This window comes from Mesocricetus auratus, unplaced genomic scaffold (genome assembly GCF_017639785.1).
Source record: "Mesocricetus auratus isolate SY011 unplaced genomic scaffold, BCM_Maur_2.0 Super-Scaffold_100676, whole genome shotgun sequence".
NCBI lineage: Eukaryota > Metazoa > Chordata > Mammalia > Rodentia > Cricetidae > Mesocricetus > Mesocricetus auratus.
Genome location: NW_024429266.1, coordinates 139,714,390 through 139,720,389, shown reverse-complemented (window position 1 = coordinate 139,720,389; position 6,000 = coordinate 139,714,390).

Here is a 6,000-nt window from a genome sequence, read left to right as displayed (position 1 = left end):
GACACATCAAAACATTAATTCACCATGATCAAGTAAGTTCCATCCCAGGGATGCAGGAAAGGTTCAACATACAAAAATCCACCATATAAACGAGCTGGAAAAAATCACATAATCATGACACTACATGCAGAAAAAGCCTTTGACAAAATCCAATACTCCTCATATAAAGGACTTGGAGAGATCTGCGATAACAGGAACATATTTAAACATAATAAAAGCTATATACAGAAAACCAACAGCCAGCATCAAACTAAGTGGACAGAAACTCAACACGATTCCACTAAAATCAGAAACAAGGCAAGACTGTGCACTCTCTCCTTACCTTTTGAATATGTTCTAGCTAGAACCATATGACAACAAACAGAGGTCAAGGGGATACAAGTTGGAAAGGAAGAGGTCATACTTTCACCATTTGCAGATGATATGATAGTTTACATAAATGACCCAAAGAACTCTTCCAGGGAACTCTTACAGGGGATTAACACCTTCAGCAAAGTGTCAGGCTACAAGATGAACTCAAGGAAATCAGTAGCCCTACTATATACAGACGAAAAAAGGGCTGAGAAACAAATCAGAGAAACATCACCCTTTACAATTGCCAAAAACAACATAAAATACCTTGGGGTAATGCTAACCAAACAACTGAAAGACCTGTATCACAAGATTTTTGAGTCTTTAAAGAAAGAAATTAAAGAAGCCCTCAGAAAATGGAAAGATCTCCCAGGCTCTTGGATAGGTAGGATGAATGAAGTAAAAATGCCAATCCTGCCAAAAGCAATCTACAGATTCAATGCAATCCCCATTAAAATCCCAGCACAATTCTTCACAGACAAGAAAGAACAATAATCTATTTTGTATGGAAAAGCAAAAGACCCAGGATAGGCAAAACCACCTTACTCAACAATGCAACATCTGGAGGCATCACCATCCCTGACTTCAAGCTCTATTATAGAGCTGCAGTCCTGAAAACAATTTGGTATTGACACAAAAAATAGAGAGGTAGACCAAAGGAATCTAATTGAACACCCTGATATTAATCCATACATGAATGAAAATCTTATCTTCGACAAATAAGCTAAAAATATAAAATGGAAAAAAGAAAGCAACTTTAACAAATGGTGCTGGCATAACTGGATGCTGGCATGTAGAAGAATGCGGATAGATCCACGTCTATCGCCATGCAGAAAACTTAAGTCCAAATTGATCAAGGACTTCAACATAAAACCAGCCACACTGAACCTCTTAGAAGAGAAAGTGGGTGGTACCCTTGAACGAATTGGTACAGGAGACAGCTTCCTGAACATAACACCAGTAGCACAGGCAGTGAGATCAACAATTAATAAATGAGACCTCCTGAAACTGAGAAGCTTCTGTAAGGCAAAGGACACAGTCAGCAAGACAAAATGGTAGACCACATAATGGGAAAAGATATTCACTAACCCTACATCTGATCTCCAAAAGTTACAAAGAACTCAAGAAGCAAGACTCCAAAACACCAAAGGATCCAATTAAAAAGTGGGGTACAGGACAAAATAGAGAATTCTCAATAGAGGAGTCTAAAATGGCTGAGAGACACTTGAGAAAGTGCTCAACGTCCTTAGTCATCCAGGAAATGCAAATCAAAACAACTCTGAGATACCATATTATTCCTGTCAGAATGGCTAAAATCAAAAACACCAACGACAATTTATGCTGGAGAGGTTGTGATGAAAGGGGAACACTGCTCCCCTGCTTGTGGGTGTGCCAACTTGTACAGCTATTTTGGAAATCACTATGAGATTCCTCAGAAAAATGGAAGTAAACCTAATACAAGATCCAGCAACTCCACTCTTAGGCATATATCCAAAAGATACCCTTTCATACAAGGATGTCTGTTCCACTATATTCATAGTTGCATTATTTGTAATAGCCAGAACTTGGATGCAACCTAGATGTCCCTCAACTGAAGAGTGGATAGAGAAAATGTGGTACATTTACAAAATGGAGTACTATTCGGCATTAAAAAAGCAATGGAATCCTGTAATTTGCAGGCAAATGGATGGCATTAGAAGAAACCACCCTGAGTGAGGTAACCCAGTAACAAAAAGATAAACATGGCATGTAATTTCTGATATATGGATTTTAGGCATAGATCTGGGGAGTCCCAGCCTACAATCCCATGGCCAGAGAGCCTGGGAAACAGAACCTTCATTCAGTTACTGAAGGAAGCAGAGGCAGAATCCCAAGGTTAAGCACTGAGCTGAACTCAAGAAATCCAGTGACAGAGAGGGAGGACTGATGACCAAAGGGTTTAAGACTGGGCTGGTTTAACCCCCAGAAACAGCTGACCTGACAAGGGATAGCTCTTGAATCCCAGACTGATGCCCAGGAAGCCAGCATGGGATTGATGAAAACACCCTGAATGTAGGTGTTAGTGAGGAGGCCTAAGTAATCTATTGAGCCTTGGGTAGTAGATCAGTATTTATCCTGAGTATACAAATGGACTTTGGGCTCCCATCCAACAATGAGAGATGCACTCTCACCCTGAACTCTTGGGGGAGGATATAGGCCCTGCCCTGGATGAAATGACAGACTATGGACACCCCCATGGAGGGCCTCACCCTCCCTTGGGAAATCAGGGGATAGGGGGGTTGTTGGGAGGGCACAGGAGGAGGGGATGGAAAGGGATAGGGACCTAGAATTGACATGTGAAGCAACCTTGTTTCTAATTTAAATTTAAATTTGAATATAAAACCTAAGAAAAAATATATGGATAAAACAAAAAACAAACAAACAAACAAGAAACCAAAAGATGCGCTTGAGTTTGTTTTGTGTTGGCCATCTACTGCAAGGCATGAGTTCTGAGCTTAAGTGTGGTTTGTATCTTAAAGTGAGACTCATTGAAAGGAAATAATTTCTAATTTTCCTTTGCAAGTGTTTATCAACTGGAGTTTGGATGGGGGCTTGTGTCCACTTCTTGTCACAGCCCTGGGACTACATCTTCTATAAGTCTGTGCAGGCCCTGTGTGTGCTGCCTCGGTCTCTGTGAGTCCATTTGTGCACTGGGCACACTATTCAAAGGGCTGTGTTTCTTTGGCATCTTCTCTCCCCTCTGTTTCTTATGCTCTGTGCCCTGAGGGAATGGATTTAAGATCTCTCACTTTGCACATTTTATGACTCTGGGTCTCTGTATTTGTTTCCACCTACTTAAGAAGGAAACTTCTCTGTTGATGACAGCAAAACACGGATCTACTAAGTATAGCAGAATATCATTAGATGTCATTTTTTGGCTACATTCCTTTAGTAGAAGAGTAGCATTTTGCTTTCTCCTAGGTCCTTAGCCTATCTAGTCTCAGGTTGTTGGCCACCCAAGAAGTGTTGTGTATGGGATCCATCTAGTGGAGTGGTCTTAAATCCAGTCACATATTGGTAAGTTACTCTTTTCAGTTTATTTACTTATTTGTTTATTTATTTAAGCTTTGTGATACTATTGTACTAGTGCAACTTGCATGCAGTTTATCTTAGGAGATCAAAGGATTTGTAGCTGGGGTGTTGTTGACTTTTCTCTTCTGATAGCAGACAGAGTACCTTTACAGTACAACCAATGCTAGTTCATAGCAGTGAGACTCTATGTACACACTATTTCAACTTCTCCAAATACTACAAGTTCTGCAGGTATTGAGTTTTATGAAGGATTGTTTTGTGGTTTCCATGGGTGTCATTGGCCAACAACTCAATTAGATCTAACCTATTCCTGGTATTAGAAGTGTTGACAATGAGTTGTCCACTGGGGTTTCTGTCTTCCCCATTATATGGTGATTTTATATACATTGCCAAAACACACAGAGAGAGAGAGAGAGAGAGAGAGAGAGAGAGAGAGAGAGACAGAGACAGAGACAGAGACAGAGACAGAGACAGAGACAGAGACAGAGACAGAGAAGATTCTTTTGTATAGGTTTTCATTCCACTACTTAAATGTCCCTTAGTTTCTTCTGACTCTCCTTCTACTTTAACACTTGCCCCTTCTTTTATAACTCTCCCCATCTGATCTTCTCATTTCTACCCCTCCATGCCCACCCATCCCGAATTATCTATTTTATTTGCTTTTCTTAAGGTACTTAATCTCTACATAATTTCAGTAATTATATGGAGTGTACCTTGATTATCAAAGATTTAAAAGCTGACATCTACATATAAGCAAAATCATACCTAAATCAGGAAAATTTTGTCACCCATTTACCTGAGTATTTCATTATTTTACTTTATTTTTTAAATGGCTGAATAGTACTCCATTGTGTAAACTTACAATATTCTTTTTACATTCGACTATTGAGGGATATCTAGGTTGTTTCTATATTCTGGATATTATGAACAGAGTCCCAGAGAACATGAAGAGGCCGTGACTCTGTATTAGGATGCAGTGCCTGTGGGATTCTGTCAAGAGTGGTAAAGCTGGGTCTTGAAGTAGATCAAATTTAAGGTTCCTGAAGAACCACTACAAGAATTATCAAAATGGGTACATGTTCCCTATGCTCCTCATACACGCTGGCATGAACTGTCATTTGCCTTACTGATTTTAGTCATTTGTACTAGTGTTAAGATGAAATTTCAAAGTACATCTGATTTGTATTTTACTGATGATCACAGATGTTGATCACTTCCTTTTTTAATTTCTTTTTCATTTAAATTAAAAACAATCTTATTTCCATAGCAATCCCAGTTCCCTCTCTCTCCTGTCCTCCCATGTCCCCCACAATTCACCATCCTACCTATTTCTACTCTCCAGGGAGGGTGAGGCCTCCAATGGGGGAATCATCAAATTCTGTCACATCATTTGGGGTAGGGCCTAGGCACTACTCCATGTAGCTAGGCTGAGAGAGTATCCATTCCTAATGAATGTGCTCCCAATACCAATTAGTACACTAAGAATAAATACTGGTTCCACTGCCATGGGCTCCATAGACTGCCGGAGCCTTCTAACTGACACCAACATTCAGAGAACCTAGTTCAGTCCTATACTGGTCCATGAGCTCCCACTTGTTCAGGTCAGCTGTGTCGGTGAGTTTCGCCAGCATTGTCCTGACCTCTTTGCTCATCACTCCTCTCTCTCTACAACTGGATTCTAGGAATTCAGCTCAATGTTTAGCTTTGGATCATTGATTCTGCTTCCTTTTTATCAGCTAGTGGACGAAAGCTCTGCAATTGTAACCTACAGCTACCAGCAGCAGTTTGGCTGGAAGGACAGCAACTGGCAAACCAAGCAGTAGTGGATTACCTTAAATGCCCCTCCCTGATAATAATTTGGATGACTATCTTATATACCATCCTAGAACCTCCATCCAGTGACAGACAGAAGCAGAGGCAGACATCCAAACACTGAACTGAACTCCTGGAATCCAGTGACATAGAGGGAGGAGTGATGAGAAAAGGGGTCAAGACTGGGCCGGTGAAACCCAGAGAAACAACTGACCTGAACAAGGGGGAGATCTTCAACTCCATTCTCATGGCTGAGAGGCCAGCATGGAACTGATCCAGACCCCCTGAATGTGGATGTCAGTGTGGAGATCGAGGCAATCTAAGGGGCTTTGGGTAGTAGATGAGTATTTATCCCGGGCCCACAAAAGGTCTTTGGGTGCCCATTCCACAATGAGGGATGCTCTTTCAATCTGGACACTTGGGGGAATGGCCTTACCCTCCCTGGGGAATGGAGTGGGGATTGGGTGGGGGTCTTGGGTGGTTGTTGGGGGAGTGGGCATGGAGGGAAGGAAGAGGGAGCTGGGACTGACATGGGAAGCAAGCTCGTTCATAATTTAAATATATAATAAAAAGTGTTTTAAAAAAACAAAAACAGAAACAGAACAAAAAGAAATTGTTTCCTCAGGCATGGACTCTATCACAGCCTTTAAAGGAAACCATCTAAATCTCTATCCTTCTATAGAACTCAGGATTCAAAGGTTGAGGTGAAACCTTCCTAGCTCAGAGAGGCTGAACATTAAGTAGCAAACCTTCCCTCCTTGCCCC